Source organism: Macrotis lagotis, chromosome 1 (assembly GCF_037893015.1).
Source record: "Macrotis lagotis isolate mMagLag1 chromosome 1, bilby.v1.9.chrom.fasta, whole genome shotgun sequence".
NCBI classification, from domain to species: Eukaryota; Metazoa; Chordata; class Mammalia; order Peramelemorphia; family Peramelidae; genus Macrotis; species Macrotis lagotis.
The window spans coordinates 518,047,724-518,056,406 of NC_133658.1; the positions used below are offsets into that span (position 1 = coordinate 518,047,724).

The 8,683-nt window shown below is 36.3% G+C and overlaps 1 pseudogene; it reads left to right on the top strand.

Moving 5' to 3' along the window:
• Positions 1 to 318: 318 nt before the first annotated feature.
• On the top strand, positions 319 to 879 carry LOC141505076 (PRA1 family protein 3 pseudogene; annotated as a pseudogene).
• Positions 880 to 8,683: the final 7,804 nt, after the last annotated feature.

Genomic DNA, 8,683 nt, shown 5'->3' on the forward strand with positions numbered 1-8,683 from the left:
AGTCAGGATCACACAGGACTTAGCAGCAACTACATTGGAATCTCGTAGGGCTTGGAATACAATATACCGGAAGGCAAAAGAGCTTAGAATGCAGCCAAGAATGAATTACCCAGCAAGGCTGAATGTCCTCTTCCAGGGAAAAAGATGGACTTTCAATGAACCAGGGGAATTTCAAAGGTTCCTTTTGGAATGGCCAGAGCTGAACAAAAGGTTTGATCTTCAGATACAGGACTCAGATTCTAGGACCCCCATCCGCCACCCTGGACTTGCCAAGCTCCAGTGCCAGCCCCAGCCCAGCTCCAGCTCCAGCCACCATGAATGTTCAACTTTCCGGATCTCCTGGCCTGGGAAGACTTCTTCCCTGGCTCTGACCACTTCGCACACCCAGACTTCAGGGACATTTCCAAATGGAACAACAGAGTGATCAGCAACCTGCTCTACCAGACCAACTACTTGGTGGTGGTGGCCATTGTGATCTTCATCGTGGGGTTCCTGAGTCCCCTCAACATGATTCTGGGGGGCTTGGTGGTGCTACCAGTGTTCATTGGCTTCATGTTGGCTGCCCTGCATAAAGATAACATAAAGATATCCTTCGCCACCTGATGAAGCAGTACCCCACAACCTTTGGTGGTCATGCTCTCCAGTTACTTCCTCATCTCCTTTGTCAGGGTCATGGTTTTCATATTTGGAATCATGTTTTCTCTGCTGCTGATGTTCATCCATGCTTCTTTGAGACTTCAAAATGACAAGAACAAACTTGAGAATGAAATGGAAGGTTTGAAGAAAATCCCCATGGGCATCATTCTCAATGCTCTGGAAGAGCAGCAGAAAGAGGAGTTCAACAAATTTGCTGATTCTATCAGTAAAGGAAAAGAATAAATATCTGTAACCTGATGGTCATTAAAAAAAAGAAAAGAAAAGAAAATCAATCTTTTCCTCTGAAAGAAAATACTGAATTTTTCAGGGTAGTTGATTTTTGGTTGTTAGTTAAGTTCCTTTGCCCTCCAGAGTCACATTCCACTTCCTCTAATCCTTTATTGATGAAATTCTGATAGCACAAAATACTGACTGTGGCTCCCTGGTATTTAACTTGCTTTGTTTTGGTTGCTTGCGTATTTTCTCTTTATCTGAGGACATTGAAATTTGGTTACAGGGAAGCTAAGTGGAACAGTGAATAGAGCACTGGCCCTGGAGTCAGAAGGACCTGAGTTAAAATCCATCCTCAGACACTTAATAATTGCCTAGTTATGTGACCTTGGGAAAGTTACTTAACCCCATTGCCTTAAATAAAATGAAAAGAAAAAGAAATTTCGTTACAATATCCCTTGGATTTTTATTTTGGGATTTCTTTCTGGGGATGATTGGTGTATTCTTTCAAGGACCATTTTACTTTTTGATCTAGGAAATTGCTGTCCAACCTTACTTTTAAAAGTTTTTATTGAAATAATAGACAATATATTTTGATTTGCCATTTTAGTGACAGCTCTGTGATAGCTTGGCTTCATTTACTAAATAATTTAGTAAACCCTCAGAGAGCTGCATAAAATTGCATGGTGGGCCACATTTTGGATAGCCCTGTTCTAGGATATTAGTGCCATTTTCCATGATAAGTTTCTGCAAAATAGTACCCAGACTTTTTTTTCTGATTGTAGTTTTCAGGTAAACCTATAATTTGGATCTATTTTCTAGGTAAGTCATTTTACATTTTCTTCTTCTTTTAGCCTTTTGGTTTTGCTTGATGGGACCATGATGACTCATAGAGTCAATCATTTCTATTGGTCCAATTCTAGATTTTAGAGTTTTATTTTATTCAGTTAGCTTTTGTGTTTTCTTTTCCAATTATTTAATTTTACTTTTAAAATTATTGTTTTCTTCAGGCAATTTTTAATAATTCTCCTGCATGACTCTCAGCTCTTTTCTGCATTTTTCTTTTACTTTGGTTCTTAAAATTCATTTTGAGTTCTTATAAGAAGTCTTTTTTGGATTTGAAGCCAATTCATAAATCCCTTTTGAGGCTTCACATGTAGTCATTTTGACACTACTTTCCTTTTCTGATATGATGTTTTTATCATCCCTATCAGAGTAGTTGCTGTCTAAAGTTAGAATTTTTTTTATTTGTTTTTACTCATTTTGATAGCTGAGCTCTGCTGTGGTATAGAGTACATAGACCCAAACTTTTTGTGCTATGGAATGGAGGATTTGTCCTTGGTTTTCTGCTCTGGCATTTCAGGAGTTCCTGGTTTGCTTCCTAAGTTGGGGTTGCCTAATACCAGACCAATTTTCCAGGGTTTGGCTTGCTCTCTGATTGCTAGACTGCTGAGCTGGTATCAGAACTGCAGCAGGACCTGAGCTGTGTTGTATCTAAAAGCCTCTTGCTGGTTTCTCACCTCTCTTGCTTACACTGGCTACACTTTCACATGACACAGACCTTTTCTTGAAGTTTCTCAAAGATATCTTGCTGAAATGTAGTTTCAATGACTCTGTGTGTGTGTGTGTGTGTGTGTGTGTGTGTGTGTGTGTGTGTGTATTCTATTATTTTAGGATCTATTTAAAGACTTCATTCAAAGTTGTTTTGAGAAAAGTTCTTGGAGATTTCTAGTTTTGTACCACCTTCCATAGCTGTATTTCTTTGAAAAGTGAAAACTGACAACACCAACAACCATATCATAATTAATTGAAGGGAACGTGGTAAAATGTACTTGTCAGATTATGAATAAGAGAAGAATTTATGACCCAACAAATATAGAGAGGATCATAGAAAGTAAAAATTACATGAAATTAAAAACGATTTTTTACAAACAAAACTAATAAAGTCAAGATTATAAGAAAACAGAAAACTGACTGGGCCAGGGTGGGGTAGGGGAGGATTTACAGCAAATTTCTCTGATTGTCTCATTTCTTAAATCTATGGAGAGCCACATCAAAGTTATAAAAATAAGAAACATTTGACAGATGATAAATGGCCAAAGAAAATGAACAAGACGTTTCAGGAGAAGAAATCAAAGCTATCAATAGTCACATAAAAGTGCTCTAAATTACTACTGATTAGAAAAATCCAAATTAAAATGGTTCTGAAATATAACCTTATACCTATCAAATTGGATTTCATGACAAAAAAAAGGAAACTGACAAATGCTGAAGAGGATGTAGAAAAAAATGTGACACTAATACACTGTTATGAACTAGTCCAACCATTCTCCAGAACAATTTGGAACTATACCCAAAGAACTATTAAAGTGTGAATACTCTCTGACCAGCAATACTTATACTTGATCTATATCCCTAAAAAAATCAAAGAAAAAGGGAAAGGACCTATTTGTAGAAAATATATAGCATCTCCTTTTTTTTGTGATGGCAAAGAATTCGAAATTTCTTTCAAATGAGGAAATACATAACAAGCTATGATGGAATGGTAATATGCTATAAGAAATGAAGAGCAGGATGTTTTCAGAAAAACCTGAGAAGGCTTATTTGAACTCAAACTAAGCAAAATCAGCAAAATCAAGAGAACATTGTATGCAGTAGCAGCAATATTATAAGGATTAATTGTGAAAGGCTTTGTTAGTCTTATTAAAAGACTAAAGACCTCTGATGAAAAATACTATCCATCTTGAGAGAGAGTGATAACTGATCTGCAGATTGAAATATATCTTTAAAAAAACAATTGTATTTTGTTCTGTTTTTATTTTCTTTTGCAACATGGTTAATGTGGAAATATGTTTGCATTACTGCACACATATAATCTAAATCAAATTGCTTACCTTCTCAAGTTGGGGACATGCAGAAGTAGGGAAAGAATTTGAAATTCAAAATTGAAAAAATCATTAGAAAAAAATTACATGTTTTAGGAAATATTTAATAAAATATATTTTTTTTAAATAGAAGTTAGAGGAAGGAAGGAAAGGTCACTTCAAAAAATAGAATTGAGGTAAGTCTTGAAGGAAGTATGTAGATAAGGATGAAAAGAGAAAGCACTCTAGATATGAGGGACATCTAGAGGGAGGCATGGACTCCAGAGATAAGAGTTTCATATATGAGGAATAGCAACTATGTCAGACTCCTTCTGACTGACTTGCATGCCTATTTTTCTCTGGGTTGACTTTCCTTTTCAGTTGAATAATCCCAACCTCAACGTATAAAATAAAATCACTGTTAATGACCACAACTGTTAGAAATTGACTTTGTCTTTCTCTTTGTCCTTCCTCTCAATCAGTCAAATTGGAACAGAGAAATGAATTTAAACTCTTGGTGGAATTTTCCCTTGTTTATTCTAAACTCCTGTTGGAATTTTCCCTTGTTTATTCTAGGCAAAGAAGAGAGGGAAACTCTGGACTAGATTCTGCTGTGGGTGACTAACCCTGATCAAGTCTTGAATGTATATGTTTCTTGGGCTTCTGTATTGTCTGCCTACTCTAGGCTCTGTTCTCCTCCCCTAGAAAGTAGTTCTGAGTCTTTCCCTATCCTCCACCAATGCATTTCCTACCTTTCCCACCTCTTCTCCATGCAACCTAAGCAAGAGAAACAAAGAACCAGGTACAATCATTTATTCCTTTTCTGCCTCTCTCCTTTTGGTCTTTGTTCAGAAGCTTCTTTTGAGGCCACCAGAAAATGGAAGAGGCTTGAACTTCTATGTCTAAATAGCAGTCTTCTATCATTTATATCGCAATGTCTCTGGAGGGAAGAAGAGCACTCACTTGAGCTTCCCCATTCCTACTTTATCATTTTATTACAGATAAGAAAACTGAGACCTTGAGAGAAAAGGTACAACCTTTCTCAAGGTTACACAGGTTTTATTTAACAGCACTGGTATAAAGAAATTCCCATGGGGCAGCTAGGTGGCTCAGTGGATACAGCACTGGCCCTGGAGTCAGGAGTACCTGGTTCAAAGATTATATTTACATGCTTATTTAAAAACAACCAGTCACAATGAAATGATGGTATTATCTCCCAAGGAGAACTTATTCCTTTTGTTTTATCCCATAAAGAAGGTCCAGAGCTTGATTTAACTAATGATATACCCATAATACCTTACCGGATTTATGGGGGGAAAAACCATTATCATTTCCCACCTTACAATTTACTTTTTTAAATAAGACAATGGTTGGTTTACATGAATTTTGACCCAATAATGACTGCTCAAATAGATTCTGTTAATTTTCATGGTTACATCATTACCTTTCAATTACAAAATTTATCAATAGCTCAGTAGCAAATCCTCTATAGACTATCCCACAGAGATGGACTATGAAAAGTTATTAGCTAATTAATAATATTCCCCCATTCCTTATGAAATGCTTAATATTAGTGATATTAGTGATTTTTAGGTAATTCCTTATATCTGTGAATCATTGTATTGGTGTAAGGGTCTGAGAGTATTCACTATTTTGTTGGAAAAAATGATCCTTCTAAGAAAGCAAATTAAGGAACCTGTGATTATTCTATACCACATGACAAGATCCAAGAGGAAAGAGGAGATGAACATCCATCTTGAACTACATGGTAGTCTTACATAGACATCATACTTTCCCTGTTCTTTTTCCTTTATCACAAAGAGAAAATGAGAGGGGAAGGACATTTTAACATTGGAAAATACAATACAAACATTGCAATAATACATGAGTAAATTAACACAGCACAAAAGAGCCTCACTCATTCACACATTCATTCAATAGGCCTCAATGTTCATTCCAGGTTGCTAGGTGGGGGCAGGGAGTAAAGCAGACTGCACAAAGAGATGGCTTTGTTTGGAAGAGCTTACTCATTCACAGAGAAGCTTGAAGGTCTAAATTGTTCTTTGTACCAAAGTTTACCTCATATAGGCAAAACCTAGTTCAGGGTCTATCTGGTAATATGGACATGTGAAGCCTAATTCCAGAAGCTTTTTTTTCTTAGTAATGATCTAAAAAGAGCACTAGATTGAACAATAGTCAAAGAGAAAGAGTAAATTCTTTTATCCAGCCTAGGACTGCACAAAAAGACAGCTAGAACCTTCAGACATTGAATGGTGGCAACTCGAATAGAGAAGCATTCTGACCTGATCTAGGCTGTAATAGGAGAATAGATACCACCTGATCAAAGAAATACTAGAGCTGAAACCTCCTAGCTTCATGATAATAATGTCCCAGGGGAGACAGCACAGCAGTAACACACTGATCAAAAAACTCCAGGAACTTTTGGAGTTGAGCCAAGATAGCAGTGTAAAACTGGCATGCTCCCAGAGCATATTCCTATACAATGTTAAATGAAGTCTCTACACAGACCTTAAAACTACAGAGCCCACCAAAAAAAAAAGCTAAAAAAAGTTTTCAACTGTAGACATAATGGAGAATCTTCAGTGAAGGTCTGTCTCTTCTGGGGGAAAGGGAAAGTAAAGCCTAAATAGTTGGGAGATTTGGAAAGTCAGTGGGAGACTTTTAGCCACAGGGCAGCCCAGGTCCAGGTAGCAAGACAGCAACCCAGGTTCTGACAGCTAGATAGCAAGCTGGCAGGGAGGTTCTATCCCCAGACAAGTCTGAAACTTGGGAACATTGGCCAATACACAGGCCTGAACTTGGGAACAAACCACTGCATGGGAAGAGCCTGTACATAAGGGAGGAAACAAACTTCTGCAGAGGCAATGTCTCAGCTACATCTTGGCAAGCAATAAATCAGGGATCAAACTCCAGCCCCAGCACAAAAAGGGACTATTTTCACTATACCCTAGGGAAACCATAGAAAGTTACTATTCAGAGAAAGATGATAAAAATGCCATCTGAGAGGAAGAAAGCAGTGACCAATTACCTATGTGGGAAGTTTCAAAGAAGTTTATGAATTGGATTCAAACCCAAAATTTCATAGAAGAGCTTAAAAAAGATTTTATAAAGCAAAGAAAAGAGGAAGGGAGAAAATTGAAAAAAGAAATGAGAGCCATGCAGGAAAATTATGAAAAATTTATCAAGGAAATCAACTTCTTTAAAAGTAAAAATAACCAACTGGAAAAAGATTGCATCTCATCAAAAAATAAAATTGACCAACTGGAAAAATGAATGCAACTCAACTAAAAGTCAAGTTGACGAACTGTAAAAGGAATGCAACTCAGCTAAAAGACAAATTAACCAACTGGAAAGGGAATGCAACTCAGCAAAAAGTAAAATTAACCAAATGGAAAAAGAAACAAAAAAGCTAACTGAAAAAATAAAACCCTAAAAATTAGAATTGGACAAATAGAAACTAATGAATTTATGAAACAACAATATTCCATCAAACAAAATCAAATTGCTGGAAAGGAAAAATAGATCCAGGAGAGATAATTTAAGAATTGTTAGTTTACTGAGATCAATAAAAAAAGATTTTGGAAATTATCAGGGAAAACTGTCGCGAAATAATAGATCAAGAAGAAAAACTAACCCTTGAAAGAATACACAAACACCTCCAAAAGAGACCCTTGGATAAAAACTCCAAGGACTATTATAGTCGAATTCCAGAATTCTTGGATAAAGATGAAAATACTGAAAGCAGCAAAAAAGAAGCAATTTAAATACAAAAGGAAGCACAATCAGAATTATCCAGGACTTATCAGCTTAAAGAATTGGAGGATCTTGAGTTTGATTTTCAAAGGGCAAAAGGACCTTATATTACAATCAAGAATATACTAGCCTGCAAAATTCAGCATATTCTGACTTGGAAAAGATGGATGTTCAATGAAATAGAAGACTTCCAAAATTTCCTGATAAAAAGACCAGAAGTGAACTAAGAATCTGATCTTTGAAAACAAGACTCAAGAGATACATAAAAAGGTAAATAGAAAGTGGAAAAAAATGTTAATCAAGACCATTAAATTGTATACAACCCTTCAAGGAAAGATAACACTTGTAGCTCTTGAGAATTGTATTTCTCTTGGTAGAGTTAAAAGGGTTGAATATAATTGAAGAGATTGCACATAGAGGATATAGTTGGTTCTTGTCTTTCATTATCAAAGAAGACAAAAATGACATAATTATGTCTGAGACAAATTACAATATGTCCAACTATGATTGTTCAGACCAATAGGAGCTAAAAATGCTCTACCACTATGCCAGGTATAATTAGTTCAGGTGAACACCTGTGATGTTTATTCTAAACTTATGTATCTTACATTTCTTTTGAGCTACTTTAATTCTGCCTTGCTCATAGAACTCAACACTTTCTCTTATGAGGGCACCCCATACTGGGCAGTCTTGTGGCAGTGTCTCCCCTGCCTTACAATCAATTCTAAAGTTCTTAAGAAAGACCTTCAGGATGTCTCGATACTTAGGGTACTTAGAGACTCTATACATAATTAAATCAGCATTGACTTTATTAGATACTTAAAGGTTTGTAGTACAACAAGGCCAATTGGATATAAAGGGATTAGGAAGTGAATCCCTACTTTAGTTTAGGGGGCATTTAGAACTATAGTTGGTGTGCTAAATGAAGACTTGAAGAAATTGTATCCAATACTTTGGTTGGGGAGGGCTGTAGAGCTATAGTTGGAGTACTATAGAGACAAAGGGAGAGAATATATTTAGAGGGATTGGATATGAAAACATCATGAAGAGATTTTACTTTGCTTGGCACTTTGGCTATACTTTGAGAGAGTATACTTGGGGGGAAGGCAAAAATGGTTCATAAAATGATTTGGCTTTGCATGATTCTTTGGCTCATGATGAACATTATATGTCCATGG